We start from the raw sequence: 19,963 nt of genomic DNA, 5'->3' as shown, positions 1-19,963 counted from the left end.
GACCCAGATCTGATGCATATGAACATTTTCAAAAGTCAGATAGAGAAGGAGGAAAATACAGAAAAGGAAAGTAAGAAGAGTTAAAGAGTTAAGAAGGAAACCAGAAGAAGAGTATCGCATCAAAGGAATCAAAGGAAGATAGAACTCCATATAGTGAGTTGAATGGTAGCTCCCTGAAAGATATGTCCACATCCTAATCCCTAGAACCTGTGAGGCCACCTTATTTGAAAGAGGGTCTTTGTAGATGTGACTAAATAAAGAACACTGAGATAAGTACATCATCCTGGATAATCCCAGTAGGCTCTAAATCCAATGACAAGTGTCCTTAAAGAAAAGCAGAGAAGAGAAGGAGGCAATAAGACCATGGAGATGGAGATTGGAGTGATGTGGCCACAAGTTAAGGAGTGCCTACAGCCACCAGAAGCTAAAGAGGCAAAGAACAGATTTTCCCTCTCCTAAAGCCTCCAGAGGGAGTACAGGCTGAATGACACCTTGATTTTTTACTTCTGGCCTCCAGAACTGCAAGAGAATACATTTATGTTGGTTTAAACTACCAGTTTGTGGTAATTTGTTGAAACAACCATAGGAAACTAATAAATCCAGTAATGTGAGTGTTTTGAAGGCTTCTGAAAGGTCAAGAGGAAGGTGAGGAACATCCATAGAATTTAGGACCCTGGAAGTCTCTGATGACCTTAATGAGAGCAGTTTCCATGAACAGAAATAAGGAAAAAAACCAAAAGGAGGGCGTGTGAGTTGTATGTGACAGGAAGTATGTGATAACTCCTTCAAGGAGTCTAGCTGCTGAGGAAGGGGAAAGGAATGGGCAGAAACTAGGGGTGAGAGATCCCTGGAAACTATTTTCAATGACTGGGGAGTCTAGAGATTGTTTAAATGTTCATAGAAATGGTTTAGTGGAGAAGGAGAAGCTACAGAAACTGGAGAAAGAAGGAACGACTGATTGTGTAGGCCAGGAAGGGATACTTAACTCTTCGTTTTTTGAATAGTCAATACATTCCCTGATTCAAAATCTAAATGCCAGGGATTCTTAATTAGTAATAGATAGTTGCAAGATGAGCATGAAGATAGAGCTGAGAGAAGAAGAGCATCAGGAAAGTGATTTTATCCATCACAAAGGCATATGAAACATCCTTCCTCCATGGCAGGATATTTTACTTCCCTGGTGGCAAGAATGCTTAGGCCTTGTTGGGGAGGAAAAAAAAATTTTTTTTACCTATCAAGGTTCTTCTAACTGGTCTAAGAATCAAACTGACATGAGACAGATTAGCAGGAGAAAATCAAAAGTTTAACATATACACCTCTTGTAGATATGGAAGAGACCCAGGAAAACTTAGTAACTCACTGAAATGGCTAAAGGCATCACCTTAAATACCACCTCCAGCTAAAGACAAAAGAAAATGTTGGCGGTGGGAAGTCAGTTATGGAAGTCTACAAGAAAAGCACAGTAAACAGGGATAAGGTTGTTATACAGATTTAAGTCTGCCTTAAGATTTAAGTCCATCCCTTCTTCATTAATAACAGTTCCTAAAGATTTAGAGTTATCCCCCTTCTTCCTGGTACTGAGGGAGACTACAACAAATAGAGATTTCCCTTATAAAAGTCAATGTCTCTATCAGTTTTCAGAGCTTCTTTTGGATCTGCAATTTCTTAAAAATAAACAGCTTGAAATAACTAAGATGCCAAAGGGCTATCTTGGGGTGACTAAACTTGCTCCCTTTCATCCCCCAAGTATAAGTCTCCCTACTTGCACAGTTGATGGATAAACCTACCAAACTCCAACTTTCTGGGTTTCCTCTTCTAATTTTTTGCAGGGTTGAGTATATGTGAGTGTGTGTATTTTATTTTAAAGATACATAAGCAGTATAAGAAATAGTTTCATAAAGCCTTTTAAATTCACGTAGAACATATTTTTGAATACCATGTCATACTTCGCACTAAAATAATTTCTCTATTTCCTTGTTCAACAAAGCCTTCTTTTACTAAGTAAATAAACCCATCAGCTTTTCTCCATTATTTGGTGGACGATCCAGGTGGAAAGAAGCAGGATGAGTAGTTCAGCTTTTTGGGGGGAGTGAGGTGGGAAGAACATGTAGAATATGTACATGGTGGTTAAAAAACGGGTTCCAAGTCAACCTCTAATTAGAATGATCTTGTCCCTTCTATTTCTATTTCATTGTTCTTGGAGAAGCTGCACAAACTTTAACAAAAAATAAGTAGTCACCTTGCTAAACTTTCCTATGCTGACCTCAATACATAAATGCTCCAATAGTTATCTCCCCTTTGATGCAAGAAAAGGGCTTACAAATAGAATGTCAATGTGCCTGTTAAGCATGCAGAAAACTTAACTTGTAATTAGAAGCTGAAAGATGCTTTCAAAAGCTTATTAGCATACTCAAACAGGATTAAGAATGCAGTCAGAAAATATCCAGAAGGCATATTCTTATTCAGTAGTTCTCAATCTCTATTCTTTTTCAGTAGTTCTCAATTTCTCTAGAATTCAGTAGTTCTAAAGAACTACGAACTACTGAATTTCTATCCAGTAGTTCTCAATCTTTAGTCTAAACATTAGATGCACCTGGAAGCTTTCCTGCATCATACCTTTCAGACATTACAATTTATTAGGTCCAAGCCAACACCCAACATTTGTATTTTTGCCTGTTAACTGCCATAGTTTATTACAAGTAGAGAAAGACTAAAGACTAAGAATAATTCCTCTAATAAAGTTGCAAATTCTATATGGAATAATCCAAATCCCAATTACCCTAATTCCTACATCAGCAGCTCCCAAATTAGTGAATGCTCTTCAAAAAAACAAAGAGCCCAAAAACACAGTCAAGTGAATTCATTTCTCGGAGAAGACCCATTTTTTAACTACCAAGCATTTCCCTAATCAATTAATGGCCTAATTATTCATTTATTACATTTTTAATCTGGCACCTATTAATGACCCACTAACTTCTAGAAACAATGCCTCAAGGATGCCTGTGATATTATCCTACTGGAAATGTACGAAACAGATATAAAATGCACTCCATAAAACATTTAAACTCACTTCTAAGGTAGAATCAACAGACTTGCCTACCTACTTGCCTACATCAGTGGTAAGCTCTCTGCACCCCAGAGGTCAACCCTCAAGTTCTTCTTCCCCAGGTAAAGGCCATCAATTTTCTTCCCAGGATAACATCAAATGGTGGTCATCACAGGGACCCTGACTTCTCCATATCCAGCTCCAGATATCCATATATCCATATATATCCATATATATCCATATATATCCAGATATCCATATATCCATATGCTATTAATAGCGGAAACAATGAAAACTGAAGTCTTTAGCAGATTATGCTAATTGAAAACATTATTATGGGCAAATTATTACATATGAAATAGGTGTAACTTTTCCCAATCACAAAATAAAGGACCTTAAATGTCTTAGACTAATCTGATGCCCCTTTTACTTGACTTTTAAGTGCACAGTAATACAGAAATGCCACTGTAGAAACCTGAATACAATCTCTGCCCATGGTCTCTCTGTACATCCACCATTTCACATTTGATTATACCTATCCTTGAGTGATTATTATTCATTTGTTTTGAGACCAATCTCTTTATAACCTCAGAAGTTTCTTGAGGGCAAGAATCAAGTCTTTACAGCTTTTATCATGCCTCTGTGTGCCCACCAGGTCCTCAATACATAATTTGTTGACTAAGTGCCATTTTCAGAGTGCTGTATTCTTTTTTTTTTTTTTTTAAGATTTTTAATTTATTTTATTTGAGAGAGAGACAGTGAGTGAGAGCATGAGCGAGGAGAAGCAGACTCCCCGTGGGGGGAGAAGCAGACTCCCCGTGGAGCTGGGAGCCCGATGCGGGACTTGATCCCGGGACTCTGGGATCATGACCTGAGCCAAAAGCAGTCGTCCAACCAACTGAGCCACCCAGGCGTCCCCAGAGTGCTGTATTCTAAATCTCATTTCCTAGGAAGGGCTACCTTAGGGGAAGCCCTTAGGGGCTATGATCCGTGGTTGAGCATTCTTCATTGAGTGTTACAGATATTGCCCATAGCCAGTGACAACATAACTCAGGAATCTGTTTTTGACAGGTTAAATTACTCTTGAGGTGGAAAAAATTCTTATTTCTATTCTAGGAAGTATTTTTATATGTTCTTGCTAACTATTTTAACATTTAGTAAGACCAGGTGGCTATAATAGTCTCCTCATGAGTAGGCATAAAAGCTTGCCACAGTGCAATTACCTAAACTGGAAGAAATCCATATCAGGGATTCTCAATAGGTATCACCAAAAGAGACCACATGCTCATTTAATCTGATATATTTTTGGAAAAAAGGAATGCTGCCCCAGCAAAGTGGGAAGAAAGGAGCCAACCACTCTAAATAAATATGTAATGAGATTGAGAAAACTGTCTTTACTCTATGACTTTTCAGGAAAGGTACCATTTTGGGTGAGGAAAGTCCTTGAAAATTAATTTGGGGTAGAAGGAGCGTCCTTGAAGGACCAGAGTAAGAGAACTGCTCCACAGGAGAGAGGGGAATGTTTCCCTAGGGGGATTAAGGGGGACACAGTGCTGGAACACAACAAAGAAGAAAAAAAAATGAGTCAAGAGTGGTATATTTCAGAGAGTGGGAGGCCTTATCCTGCATAATATGGTCTCCACTCTAAGACTTTCAATGTCTAGCAAACTTCTAGGGCCATATAAAGCTTAGGAGCTAATGGATTTTTTGGTGTGGGAACCACTGAAGAGGTAGGATTTGATGTCTAAATTACAGAGGCAGAACAGAAGTCAGTTGTGAACTGGGAAAGTACTTGAAGCAAGTTTACCCAGATGTCTAAGGGAAAAAGAGGGCACCATAGGACCATTAAGTTACAAAGAGGAAACAAGTAATCTACCCAATACAAGGGGAAAAGATAAGAATAAAGTAACAGCTCTTTTGAGTACTTCCTTTCTTTCTTCAATGTTCACAAGATTCTATGAGGTAGGTGCTGACATTATCCCTGCTTTTCAAATGAATTCTCCCCCATTCAGAAATTTATTAAATACCTTGCCTAAGGGATAATGTAGTAAGAGCCACAGTTGGGGCTTAAGTTTAGGTCTTTTTTCCCCTAAAGCTCATGCTCTTAGCTACTACCTTACCCTCTTATACTTCCCACTTTAGCTCCAGAATGCTTACGATATAAAACTCGAAATTTTCTCAGATATTGCTAATGGAAGTGGGGGAACCAGGCTGAAGAAAAATGATATTCAACAAAAGGACTAGGTCTTGGAAGGAAACTGAACAAGGTCATACCACATGCTGGTACATTTAAATAAAAATAAATTGTGTTCTCTACCATAAACATACAAAGCTCCATTTAATTTGAAGCTTGCTAGTCCTTTTAGGATGAGGAAGCAGATCCTCAAACATGTATATAATCCCTTATGCACAATTCCAAGCATCTACAAAGCTCTAAAAACTAAAAATTTTCCATATGCTTTATGTCAAAACTCAGATGACATTAAAACTTGAATTGATGTGAAGCTAGATATAGCCTGCATTTATCCCACTTAGTGTGAATACTCCTGTTTTGCTCAGAAATACTAATGTGTGTGACTAAAGCTGCTGCAACAGACCACGGGGGCATTACATAACACACACAGAAAGCATTTCTCTAAAAATTGAAAAATTCTAAATTCTGAAATTCATATAGGCAAAGGTTTTAGACCTTCTATGGGCTTGTATTCCAAAGCATTTTAAAAACAATTTCTCAGAATGATTAGATCAGAGGTACTTGATCTTCAGGACCTCACAGGCCAGTAAATTTTAAAACTATTTTGAAGACAACACAGAGTTACAATTTTTAAAAACTAAGTATGATAAAAACTAAGGATGATAAAAAATATCCTATCAACATTGTTTTATAAAAGGATATTTTCAACACCAAAAAACACAGGTAGGCCTCAATTCAATGCAAAAGACAATTCTTTAAATTGAATAAATTTAACTTGATGGAAAATTTAACTTGATGTCTGTGGTCTTAATTTTTCTTATTTCACCACAGGCTGGGGAAAATTCACTGGAGACCAGCACCGTTCTGGTTAGAGGCATAGAGCCCAGCTGGCTACAAAAAAAAATTGCTTCAGGAAATAGTCAAGAGTGCAGTCCCTGCAGATCTATCCTACATGAAAGTCTAGGCCACATCTATATTGTGTTTTAGAGAGCCTATGGGTTGTCTCTGATGTGTAGCCAAGCTTCAGAATCACTGGTCTGGTCTGTAGGATCTAGTTCCACCTTTCCCCCCCCTACCCTCAATTCTTTTCTGAGGGAGTAAGGAGAGGAAAACAGAAATGTTTCCAAGTAGGGAGCCTGCCCAACCTATTTTTTATAACACCAGTTATTCCTCCAATAGTCAATGCTGGACCAGCTCGTCAACTTGCAAACTGAGGTTGTTAGCAGAGAACAACAGAAATTAGGTAGTAGACAAGCAAGAAAAGCCTGCTGAAGCAAAACTCCTCTATGAAAAAGTGTGGGTTCCAGAATTTCTTTCTCTTTAACTCAAAGATTAACTTAACTCACAGGTGTATTTGTCTTTGCTGGAAAAAATAGTAATTTAAAAAATATATGTGTGGGGGCGCCTGGGTGGCTCAGTGGGTTAAGCCGCTGCCTTCGGCTCAGGTCATGATCTCAGGGTCCTGGGATCGAGTCCCGCATCGGGCTCTCTGCTCAGCAGGGAGCCTGCTTCCCTCTCTCTCTCTGCCTGCTTCTCCGACTACTTGTGATTTCTCTCTGTCAAATAAATAAATAAAAATCTTTAAAAATAAATAAATAAATAAATAAATAAATAAATAAATAAAAAATATATGTGTGTATGAATATGTATTTATACATGTACGTGTATGTCTGTCTCTATCTAATCCTTCATAGTTGTCTTCTGTGTCCAGCTGCTGTGCCAGGTCTATGATTTTGATTTTCAATTTTCATTTTTAGAGGGATTACAAAAATCACTATTACCTCAAACAATACAATGACAAATCATAAAAACAACGGAAAATCCACAGCATGCTTGATGTTTGATGCAGCAGGCTACATTCTCCAACATTCCAAAAAGATAAAAGTTGGGCGCCTGTGTGGCTCAGTTGTTAAGTGTCTGCCTTCCGCTTGGGTCATGATCCCAGGGTCCTGGGATCAAGCCCCACACTGGGCACCCTGCTCTGCAGGAAGGCTGCTTCTCCCTTTCCCACTCCCCCTACTTGTGTTCCCTCTCTGCTGTGTGTGTCTCTCTCTCTAAAACAGAACAAAACAAAACAAAAAACACAAAAAAAGTTCAAAAAGATAAAGTTAATTCCAATAATATCTTCTTTTTTTGGCAAAAAGTTTTACTCTCTCGCTATTGTTTTTTAAAAATTCTTAAGAACACACATAGCTATTATAATATCTTGAAAAACACACAAAACTTTCAATAAGCTATCAAACTTCTGTCCCAGCTAAAAAAATTAGTGGAACCTTCCCAAATAAGCCTAAATGGTCAGTGACAGGACATATAAAGAACTCCTATTGTGATGGGATTAATCACTAAGCCCTATTTGACCAGAATCCCTTGGTCTCTAAGCTTTGCAAATGAAACAGCATCTCTCATTTGATACTCATCTGGGAATTCCAATCATGAAACAAGAATTGTTTTAGGTCACCGTGTATTGCTGATTACCTAAACTCAACACTATGCTGGCAGCAAGAGAAGTGAATCTTTCATGATTTGCTCCATAACCAGTTTACTTCTTATACTCCCAGACCAAATTCAGCTTTCTTCTAGAGCCAGAATTCTAATACTGAGTTAGTTTACAGCAATGGTTCTCAAAATTTAATCCCAGGCCCAGCAGCATCAGTACTTGCTAAAATGCAAATTCTCAGGCCCCACCCCAGACCTTTTGAATCAGAAACTGTGGGTGGGGCCCAGCAGTCTGTGTTGAAATAAGCCCTTAGGTGCTTTTGAAGCCTGTTCAAGTTTGAGAACAAGTAAAAAAAGTAAAGACAAGTAAAAAACATGAGATTCCTTCTGTTGGTCCAAAGCCAGAGGTGTCGTGTACTCTATCTTGGTAGGAAATAAAGACATCCAATTAAAAGACACGCTCTCCCCACAAATCCTACCCTCATTTGAGTATTTTATTTTTGTGAGCTAAATAAGAAAACAAGCCACAATCTGAGATTTAGTAAAAAACATATACTTAACAGTTCCCTTCCAGCTTGATTTCACACAATGCCATTTACATCTTCTTACATCTAAAGTTCCAAAAAAGGATCTTCATAATGTAAGCCTCCGACACTTCAGGAATTGTGTAATAAAACATCAACTAGGTCTGAATCTATCAAGTTTATTAGAGAAAAAAAGTGGAATTATTTGCTACATCTCAGAACTGTATTCAACAGGGAACTGGGGATTTCTTTTCACTTTTATACTTCCAAGTTAACACAATTAAACCAGAACACCCCATTCTTTAAAAGGTACTAGCTAAGCAAAGTTTCACTGCATTACTTTTTGCTTTTAGTGGGGATAAAGCAGAGTCCTGGGAGGTCCATTTTGCATACCTGCAAGGTTGCAGAATAAAACGGTCACATCTGTTCCATACTGAAATAAAGGTCCCGTAAAACCTCAGATAGTGAGTGTTAATACCTCGGCACTGGCCTAGGTAATAAAGACACCAAGAATACCACTATAGCACAAATCCAATTACATCCTGTTTTGCTCTTGTTGATATTAAAATCACTGTGATAGGGACGCCTGGGTGGCTCAGTTGGTTGGACGACTGCCTTCGGCTCAGGTCATGATCCTGGAGTCCCGGGATAGAGTCCCGCATTAGACTCCCAGCTCCATGGGGAGTCTGCTTCTCTCTCTGACCTTCTCCTCATTCATGCTCTCTCTCACTGTCTCTCTCTCAAGTAAATAAATAAAATCTTTTAAAATCACTGTGATAAAACTTCACTTGCCCTAATATTATTGCATTTTAAAGAAGGGGGCAACACCAGTCTACAGTCCACAAAGCACCAACTTTCAAAAAGCAAACAGTTCCCATGCAACTGTTTCAGAGAACAAGTGAAGTGAGCCTTGAAATGATTAGCTTACAGCTCAATACATTAAACAGAAACAAAAACAGCACAAAAGATAAACCACAGACCAATTTCCATGCTATAGACATGCACTTTCAAATAAAACAAGAGCAAATAAAGTATAGCAATTTATTTTAAAACAAAACAATAACACTGATCAATAGGGTTTAGCCCAGAAATGCAAGGATAGTCTAAAATAACAAAATATAAAAATGTAGTTTTTCATATTAACAGGCAAGGGGGAAAATTTTCATGATTACATGAAAATCTCAGTAGTTGCCAGAAATATATATATCCCAAGTCTACCTTCAAAGATATTTCTAAGCTTAAATAAAGGGCTAAAAAGCAAAAAACTAGAATGTTTGGGTAGCAAAATTACAGATCGTTTTTCTTTATATTTTGTTTCCTAATTATTATAAAGAAGAGTATGGCTTCTTTTACAATTAGGGAGGAATGTTTTCATTTATACATATTTAAATCTCTTTCTTATTTTCCTCATGTATGTGTGTCACACATAGACAACAGGGCTTGAATTCCTATCTCTTGAGGTTGAACAGCAAAATTCTGGGATGTGCGCTGGACAAAGTTGCCCTATCTTCATTAGTTTTATTTATTTGTTTGTTTGTTTATTTGAGAGAAAGACAGAGAGAGAGGGAGCAGGGGGAGAGGGAGAAGCAGACTCCCCACTGAGCAGGGAGCCCCATTGTGATCCTAGGACTCTGGGATCATGACCTGAGCTGAAGGCAGATGCTTAACCAACTGAGCCACCCAGGCACCCTTATCTGAATTATTTTTAAAGGTCCTCCAGTAGCAACACAGGAAAAAAAAAATTAGGTAAGTTACAAATACGAAAAGTGTGATTACAATTGAAAAGAATATGTATGCATTAAAAAATACTACAAGTGAACATGAAAAAGAAAGCAGCTACTGAAGCCATGGGGCGGCCATCTGGAAACACTGTTTTCAGTTGTTTTATTGTGTTCAAAGTATTTTTTAAATATACAAAGGAGTAAAGTAAGGAAAAAAACCCTGCCAAACTCTTGTTACTTGGGGCCACTCTTTCAATCTTTGCTACTGTTGCTATGTATTCACCTGATATCAAGAAAATGGGCAGCCCCTCACACCCTTTCTCCTTTCTCATTACCCCATTTCATTCATTCATTCACACATTTCTTGAAAAGGTAAAAAACACAAGCACATGATTCAAAAAACTGTTATTAAAACAATTTTTTTGAAAGATTTTTATTTATTTATTTACTTATTTATTTATTTGAGAGAGAGAGCACAAGATAGCGAAGGGGCAGGCAGAGAAAGAAGCGGGCTCCTCGTTGAGGGGACTCCTATGCTGGGCTCAATCCCAGGACCCCAGGATCAGAAAGCAGACATCTAACAATTGAGCCACACAGGTGCCCCCCAAAGTATTCTAATATATATAAAGGCATATGGAGAAATCCTATCTCCACTCTGTATCTCCCATTGGTTTCTTATATTATGGTTTCAGAACTTCTTTTTGCAATTATAAGCATATATAAATAAGTGTATATTCTTATTCCACCCTTCTTTTTCTCTCAGCACAGAAAGTAGCATATGAAATGCATGGTTGCATGCTGTGCCTCTTTTTTAAAAAATCACAATATATCTTAGAGCTCTTTTCCATCCCATCAGTCCATAGTCTCCCTCATTCTTTTCTACAACTATGCAATAGTCCATGGTTTACATGGGCCACAGTTGACTTAACCAGTACCCGGCTGACAAACACTGGGGTCATCCCTACCATGCTATTACAAACAATTCCAACCATAATCACATGCATACATCAAATTTGTTCATGAAAGTGCCTTGATGAAGCTTCTGGAATGGTTCAAGATATTAGATGATTACAAGGTCACCCGTTCACCAGGTTGAGAAGTTAGCCCCTTTTCTAGTTCTCATTATACATAGCATTATATAGCAAAAGATGGAACAATTCCATGAATCAAGCAATTGTACTCTGAGGGGATTCATCTCATAAAAATAAAATGACTAAAACATGCAAATGAACGCATCTATAAAAAATGATGAATGTACATAAAAAGTGTAAAATATACTTATCAAAATGTGAACCACTGCCTTAGTATGGTAGATCTACAGAGTGCTTTGTAGCTCACCTCCCCACCTCTTTGCCCATCAGTGCTTTCTAATTTTACAAAAGTAATGTACTAGTTCTGTAATATAAAATTAAAAATGGTAAGTAAAATGTTAATTCAAATTAATCTGGATACATTTCTTTGATCTGTCTTATATTTGTACAATGAGTGCTTCAGAGTTCCTGAAATATGTTTATGTGCCTCACTTAATTCTTAAACTAATCTTATGTATTTTCATTCTATCAAAATGAAAAAGGAAGCAACAAATGGTTAGGCAGTTGTGCTCAAGGTCATTCAAATAGAAAGCCTGGCAGAGACAAATTTCAAACCTAGATCTTTGGAATGCAGATTCAGTGTACTTTTAAAAACATAACTGTTGCTTCCTTAATTTTAATAATATTTTAGGAGTTACTCACATAATCAGAATTTGACAGATGAATTAAAATTATACAGTATAAGGCCTCAGTTCCTAAAGATCATATAATCAGATCTTATTGAAGGGAGAATGCTAGCATACAACTGGCAAAACTCCAGAGTTAGGAGAGGGATGTTTATAAATAAATTACTTAACTGGCAAAGTTTATGTCTAATATGGCCCCAAATGAATGCCTAATAAAAGTAACATCCTCTCAAGTTGGAAGATTCTCACCTTCAAGACAACCTTTGTCTTTGACTCCTGCTCTAGTCTGGTCTCCAAACTCCTCATGGAATTTCAAAATATGAATAAGCCATATTTTCAAGATGGTGATTATAAAATATACATATTTTCAAGCTTGGGACTTATGGACCAAGATGATAATAAGTTGACTAGGATGTACTCTTTCTCCCCATTGTCTCTCCTTCTTTCCTATAAAATCATACAGGGTAGGGGCACCTGGGTGGCTCCATCAGTTAAGTGTCTGCCTTTGGCTCAGGTCATGATTGCAGGGTTCTGGGATGGAGTCCTGTGATGGGCCCCCTGCTTGGCAGGGAATCTGTTTCTCCCTCTCCCACCCCCCTTGCTTGTGCTCTCTCTCTCTCTCTGCCAAATAAATAAATAAATAAAATACTTAAAAAAAATTATACAGGTTATTTTATAATATACATGGAGACCACTGATAAATCTTGGTTTGTTAAAGTATGTTTTTGAAAGGTTTTATTTTTTAATTTTACTTTTATTTTTAATAGAGGGACTGGGGAAGGGGCAAGAGGGATAGGGGAGGGAGAATCTCTTTTTTTTTTAAAGAGTTTATTTATTTATTTGACAGCCAGAGATCACAAGTAGGCAGAGAGGCAGGCAGAGACAGAGGGGGGAAGCAGGGTCTCCGCTGAACAGAGAGCCCAATGCAGGGCTCCATCCCAGCACCCTGGGATCATGACCTTAGCTGAAGGCAGAGGCTTTAACCCACTAAGCCACCCAGGCACCCCGGGGAGAGAGAATCTTAAGCAGGCTCCACACTCAGCACAGAGCCCAGTCCAACTCAGGGCTCGATCTCACAACCCTGAGATCATGACCTGAGCCAAAATCAAAGTTGGATGCCTGAGTGACCGAGCCACCCAGGTGCCCCAAAATATATTTAATTCATTATTCCTCAAACTATGTCTCATATAACTCTTTTCCAAAATATGATTAGATATGTTTCAGAAAGGTGGAAAGGAAAGACCATAGTTAAATACAATGCACCCCTTTTGGAGATCCACAGTTCACAGTGGACATTAATATAATGAAGGCTCTAGAGAAGTCCTGTGTCACAGAAACCTCTGTTTAACCCAGTTTATTTTGACACAGAATTCTTCTACTGTAGCGTAACTATTTACATCTCATGTTTAGACTAACTGCTTGAATAAAAGTAGCTATTAATTGAACACCTGCAACAGACATCCAAAAATGGGTAGTTCTTAAATCTTTCCTAACACAGATGTCTTAATTCTTTAAAAAGTTCCTAGGTTCAATCTAGTGAACTCCTTCTTCATCACCCACCAAAGCCTTGCTCAAATATCTCATTTGAGAAATCTTCCCCAGTGCTCACTATATTACTAATTGCTCCTTCCTCCTGGTTTATGCAGCATTTATTTATATCTCTATTATTTCACTTAACACATGATAAATCAGTTCATCTGTCTCCTTGCTAGATGGTGAGTAAGTTTGAGAGTAAGTTTGATTGTATTTTCAGCACCTTGAACACTGTAGGGCACATACGAGCTTCACGATAAGCAGGTAAACAAAGTCACTTCTTCAGGTGTAACAGTTCCCCAGAATTCAATTCTTGTATTTCTATACTGTTAGCGAAACCTTGCCAACAGCGTGAGAATATTATGCTCTCTCCCTAAAACCTGCATCCATTACTGAGCAACAGTGGTCAGAGTTAACTCAGTTGTGATGACATGTCTTCTAGTCGAGCCCATTCAGTTTTTTCCTTAGGTGATTTTTGTTTGTTTATATCTCTGTGCCTTTGTACCTGCTGGTCCCTGCTCAGAATGCTGTCTCAAAGTTTTATGCACCTGGAAAACATTCTTACTCATCCTTAAGAATGAGTCTTAAGGATGTCTTTGGAAAAGACTTCATATCTTCCCATCCTTCCAGGAAGAGTAAGGAAATTTCTCAAGTCACACATTTATGCATCTACTACATAAGCACCATGGACAGAAAGATGAAGATGTGGAGTGGCACCTGGGTGGCTCAGTCAGTTAAGCATCCAACTCTCAATTTCAGCTTGGGTCATGATCTCAGGATCCTGGGATTAAGTCTCATGTTGGGCTCTGCTCTCAGTGTGGACTTGGCTTATCCCTCTCCCTCTGCTCCTTCCCTTGTTTGCGCCCTCACTCTTACTTTCTCAAACAAATAGTCTTCAAAAAAAACAAAGAAAAAGAAAATGAAGATGTGGACCCCACATTCATGGAGCTCACAGTCTAGTAAGAAAGAAGATAGCCATATAAACAAATAACCACACTGTAATAATACTAAATATAATACTGAAAGGAAGACTTATGGAATAGTTGACATATGTTTACTTTGTTACATTCTTCATTAGACATTAAAGCTCTAAAGACTGCTATACTCTCAACTGTCTTCTGAAGAAACTGCCTCCAAGCAGTTCTTTTTATATATGCTAAGATCTATATAATAGATCATGCATGAAACCAACCCTTCTCCTTGGGCCACACGCAAATGGACTAGCACATAGAGCCCTAACTAAAGATAATCTACAGGCTGAACTTGAGAGAGAACACCTAGGACATGTCTTGGCTCAAAATTCTGCCCAATAGGGGTCCTCTGTTTCAGGTGACAAACCAACCCAGTGAAGTTCCCCTTGGGAAATACAAATGTTAGGTGAGCAAAGTAAAAGAAGACAGGGTTCCAGGTCCAAATCCTATTCTAAATAATGCTTAGTTCCTGTTTTTTAAGGTTTTGAAAGCAGTAGGGCCAAGGGACAATATGGCTGCTAAGATGATTTCCTATTTAAATTTACACTAAACCCTCATCATCAGAGGCAATACATGCATGCCTCTTCCTTTCAATTGATAAAGGCTTAACATACCATATCACTATGTTTGAAATTAGGAAACAGGCTTAAAAGTTCTACTACTTGACCACAGTCCCTCAGTTGGTAAGTGGCAAAGCCAGAAATCAAAGACCAAATCTGATTTTTCTTGAAAATCTGCTAGGTAAATGGCCTCAAAAGCAACTGAGGACACTTAAAAAGTTGCCAAAGGTTAATGGAGAGAGGCTTAAAAGGAAGAGTTTATGCACAGAGTAAAACAGAAATGTTCTGGAAGTCAATATGCTAGGAAATGTGAAGTGAGGGGGGCACATCAGATTTTACTTTGGTCAAGTTAGTTTATCATTCCAACCTGGACCTCTCCCCTGAGCTGTTAGCTGTCTGTCTCTTACTCAAATATAGTATCAGTAAGGGCAAGAGCTTAATCTACCTATTCACCAGAGTCTAAAACAAAGCCTAGCTTACAGTAAATGCTTAATAAATATTTGAGTAAGTGAACAAATTCTCGAAGAAGATATAGGAACATTCTACTGTGGACTCCAAGAAGGGTTATCATGAAATAAACTCCAGAGGTCATTTACAAGTATAGTTGATCCTCACTTTTTTATGGATCCTGTATTTGCAAGTTCTCCTCCTTGCTAAAATGTCTTTGTAACCACAAAATCAACACTCTCCGTGCTTTCTCAGTCATCCACAGACATGCCCAAAGTGCAAAACTTGAGTCACTTCTGCAACACATTCCAAGCTAAGTAGAACAAGGCAGGGCTCTGCATTTGTGTTTCCAGCCTCATACAGGGATAACTAGAGGACACAGATGGTAGGGGGCAGTGCAGGGCAGTGCCAAGAACTCTGGCTCAGGGGCCAATCAATCAGACAGGGTTTGAAGCCTAACTCTGGCACTTGTTAGAGGGCTGCCTCAGGGAAGTCGCTTAACACTTTGGAACCTCTTTTCTCTTTTGTAAAATAAAGAAAATAGAATTTACCAGGATGAACTGTATTTATATAAGATTATAATCTATGTAAGATGTATATATGGACATATTTTCCCTAGAAGCAGTAGTTCGGTATTTACTAATCTTGGTGATTTTATAGAAAATTGCTGTAAGTAATGAGAACTAAAAATAATCATTTGCAATGAAATAACAGAAAGATATAGAACACAATTATTTGGATGGAGTTCAGGTCAGTGTTAGGGTTCAAGAGATTCTGAAATAGAATCTCACCAGGCATACAAGGTATGGATAAGGCTTTTAAGGAGAGAGAACAGCACAAATAGAGAGAAACCCAAGTGTGTAACAAACAGGTAGGTTTAGGAAATGGCCCTGCAGAAAGTCTGGAGCAGGAGATGAGGCCAGAACAGGGGGTCACAGTGCTTCTCTGTGCCTTCCATACTATTCTGCACTGCAGAACCTCTCCCTCTGCATTTAATTCTTGGTTTACAGGTCTCTCTCCCATTAAACTGTGGGCTCCTTAAAGACAAGATCTCTAGGGAAAAAATCATAGTTATAATCTTTTAAATCTGCAAACAAGTAATTACTAAGCACAAATACACCTGAAAAGACTGTAAAAAAAATAACTTTGGTTTTCTTTTTCTTTTTTTTTTTTTTTTAAGATTTATTTATTTATTTGACAGACAGAGATCAAGTAGGCAGAGAGGCAGAAGCAGGCTCCCTGCTGAGCAGAGAGCCTGACGTGGGGCTCGATCCCAGGACCCTGAGATCATGACCTGAGCCAAAGGCAGAGGCCCAACCCACTGAGCCACCCAGGCGCCCCTGGTTTTCAACCACAGCCTATACCAACTCAAAATAGCAACCAACTCAGAGATTTGCAGTTTTTCCAGGACTTTTCTTTGATGGCCATTAATAATTCTGTAATTAATACTTTTGTTTTTCTTAGTACCTAGGCATTTGTTAGAATGGCTTTAAGATCTTCCTCTTTTCACATGATTTATTAACAGGGTTCAAACATATGGTCTATAGACAATGCAGTGTGCTGGCTTCTCAGAGTCAAAATTCCTATTACTTCACTCTACTAGACTTGTTTCTCTATATACAAGGTACAGTCTCTTACCATAGTGAAATACAACGTGTGTGTGTGTGTGTGTGTGTGTATATGTGTGTGTGTATATATATATATATATACACATAAATATAACAACTAAAGAAAACAATGAGAATTTTTCACAAAAACTTGCAAAATTCGGGCCCAAACACAGTGTACATATTAAACTCACTGCTTACATTTCACCTCTGTAAACTGAGAAAAACAATTCCAATTTATATGAAGTCATAAAACTAAGTACTTTGAGAACCTACAAAGTTTTGTACACGAGTATTTTCTCTTGCACACTCTTTCTCAAACACACGCAGCCTAAGGGGCCCATCACTCTTAATCCAATACTTCCATTTTCTCAAAAAAAAAACCTCTACAGTCCAGTATCTAAATAAATATTTTCAAAACTCTAATGTGACTCTTCCCCATAAATTTCTTGGCATAATTTTATTTAGGCATAACATAGTCTGCACTATTATCCAGAAGCAACACCATTAAAACACAAACTGATATACTATAAATGTGAATACAAATCCTCTGTGAATGAGGAAAAGAGAATATTGTTTTTAAACAGTTTCGATGCTACATTATCCATAGTCTTGGTGTGGGCAAATCACATTGTGCTACACAGCTAAACTATGTTGTATATTTTATGATAAATATATGACAGGCCCTTACACTGCAAACTCTGCGCCACTGAAGTTAGGCTATTTAAAACATAATGTTAAGCAAAAAAAAAAAAAAAAGAAGAAGAAAAAAAAGTATAATGAAAACTGCCTACTTAAAATAATCCACTTTAAATTTCCCGTGGCCAGTGAACCCTTCCCACCTGCACTTTCAGGAACTGTCACCAAAACAACTGTACTGGGACAAAGATTTCAGAGAGAATATTATGATCAAATGCCACTTTAAGGAAGGCAAAAATAGTTTACCATTAACAAAACCGATTAAACTTTCCAACCTTGCAAAGCTCCCTGTACTGTGCATTCTGCGTCTCTTGCGTTCACCTTCCAGCTGCTTGGAAGGACCAAGTGGAAAATGTTAGTTTCCATGAGAGATGTGGATGAAATTTAAGGGGTGGGAGGGGTAAGGGGCTCCCTGGCAGAATGGAAGGCAGCAGAGAAGTGACCAGGACTAATTCAAATTAGGTATCAAGAACGAAAGCTGGAGTAAAGTGGGAGGTGGAGGGAGTAGAAGAAACGCAGATAACGCACCCCGGCCCGCGAATGGGGGAGGGGTGAAAACGCGCAACTCCTCCCCCTACTCGCCCGGGGAGGGGACCCCGGGATGCAACACCGGTCAGTTTGCCTCGCCGTGTTGCGCTGGGGTAGTGAGGGGACTCGCAAGCCAGACGTTTCAGTCTGAAGGAGGCTGAGGGGGCTCTGGGAAGTTGAGGGGCGGGGGAAGAATTCCGTGCCTGTGCGGGGAGAAAGGGACTAAGACCCCCTAACACCAGCGGGAGGCAGAGGGTAACCCCAGCGGACGCCCCTTCTCGCCAAGGGCCACGACGTGGGACCCGCCGGCTTACCCTCACCACGGGAGCTCGGACAGGCGCGTGTCGCCCCTCACAGCCCCGACGGCTGCTGAAAGGGAGGCGCAGGGCGCCCCCAGAGCCTGGAGAGCGGCGCTTCCCGCGGGTCTCCTCCCCGGCAGCCCGGGTCCCCGAGCCCACCTGGGCTGACCAGAAGCCCTTCCTCCAGGTTGTACTCCTCTGCTTCTCCGAGAGCCTCAGCCGTCGCCGCAGAGGTCGCGGTCGCCAGAACAGTCTCGGCCTCCAGTACCAAAGCGTGAGCCACAGCACGGGAGAAGAGCCGCTGCCACTCGCCAGGTTACCTCTTACAGCACACTGGCTCCTTACTCCGCCTCCGAACCCAAGCCATTGGTTGCTGGGCACCGCCCCATTCGCCTATTGGACCGAAGATGATGCCGCTCAGTCACCTAGAAGGGCATGTGTGTTGCTTATTGGTCTAAATGTGAATCAGTTCCCGCCCACTCCCTCAGAAGTTCCAGCTTCCGATTGGCATAAACATCTGTCTTTTCGCTCCCTTCGTTCTTTCTCTCAGGGTGGAGCGCCCCCTTTCGGGAGACATCGGCTCTGATTGGCTGAAAGGATATTACGCTCGTCCTGGATAGGCATGGAGCCAAAGATGCGTCCAGCCCCCACGTGGGGAGGAACCCTAGGCGCCGCACCTCTGGGTTTGTTTACACAGGCTCTTGCTGGCGCTTCCTTCTATTGGCTGGGCCAGCGGCCCCTCCCACCGGGTTGCGCCATTCAATCTAGGAAGGAGGAGCATGGGGGCGGGTCTCAGTGGGATTTCCCTAACTGTCCATTAGCAAGGGAGGAGCTTTGAGCTAAGCTGGACAGGACTCGCTGTGCTTCACAATCAGGAAGTTGGGGAGTTGGGGTACTTGGAAGGGCTGGAAAGAAGCAGAGGACTCTCTCACACGTCTAGAAACAAACCTGACTTCTTGAGGGCTCTTAAATTTCCCCCTAAATTAAGGGTATCCCATTTTTGTTTGCTAAGGACTTTGAATCGTATCCCTCAGAAGTAGGGATTTCTTTATGGATATCTTTATACATCTTTGTCTCTCCCCACCTCTCATGCTAACTGCACACATAACACAAAGTAGAGGCTTTGTAAGTGATTACACAATGAGTGGGTAAATGATAAAAATGAAAAGGAGAGTGAAATAAAGTCTCAGATTAAATAACAATGTTAAATATATATTTAATATAAATAAGCTAATACACAAATTCATTCATAAAACAATTTTTTTTTAATTTGACAGGGATATCACAAGTATGCAGAGAGGCAGACAGAGACAGACAGGAGTAAGTAGACTCGCTGCTGAGCAGAGAGCCTGATGTGGGGCTCAATCCTAGGAACCTGAGATCATGACCTGAGCCAAAGGCGCCTGGCCTGAGCCACCCAGGCGCCCCCATTCATTCAACAGATCTTATTGGGCATCTCTTCTAGGCTGTGAATATATGATATGAGTAAGACAATGAAAATGCAACAATGGTGCTTTTTCTCTACTGGGGAGAGTGACACTAAAGTAACGAATACATAATAAAATGTCATGTTATGATTGAGTACTACAAAGAAAAATAAAGCAAGGGTTAAAGAATGGTTGAAGGAAAGGCTATTTTAGGCAGAATGGTCATTTTAAGATCTGCTTGAGGAAACACCACC

At 39.6% G+C, this 19,963-nt stretch overlaps 1 protein-coding gene across 1 annotated transcript in view; it reads right to left on the bottom strand.

The window, feature by feature from the left end:
• Window positions 1-18,635, bottom strand: part of PAIP2B (poly(A) binding protein interacting protein 2B) — a 33,501-nt gene extending 14,866 nt beyond the window's left edge. The window contains exon 1 of the mRNA XM_059405891.1: window positions 18,442-18,635. The gene's annotated coding sequence lies outside the window, so the exon portion shown is untranslated. The remainder of the gene's footprint in view (window positions 1-18,441) is intronic.
• Window positions 18,636-19,963: the final 1,328 nt, after the last annotated feature.

This window comes from Mustela nigripes, chromosome 7 (assembly GCF_022355385.1).
Source record: "Mustela nigripes isolate SB6536 chromosome 7, MUSNIG.SB6536, whole genome shotgun sequence".
NCBI classification, from domain to species: domain Eukaryota; kingdom Metazoa; phylum Chordata; class Mammalia; order Carnivora; family Mustelidae; genus Mustela; species Mustela nigripes.
Note: the sequence above shows the minus strand (reverse complement) of the source record. Positions and strands in the feature narration are given on the sequence as shown.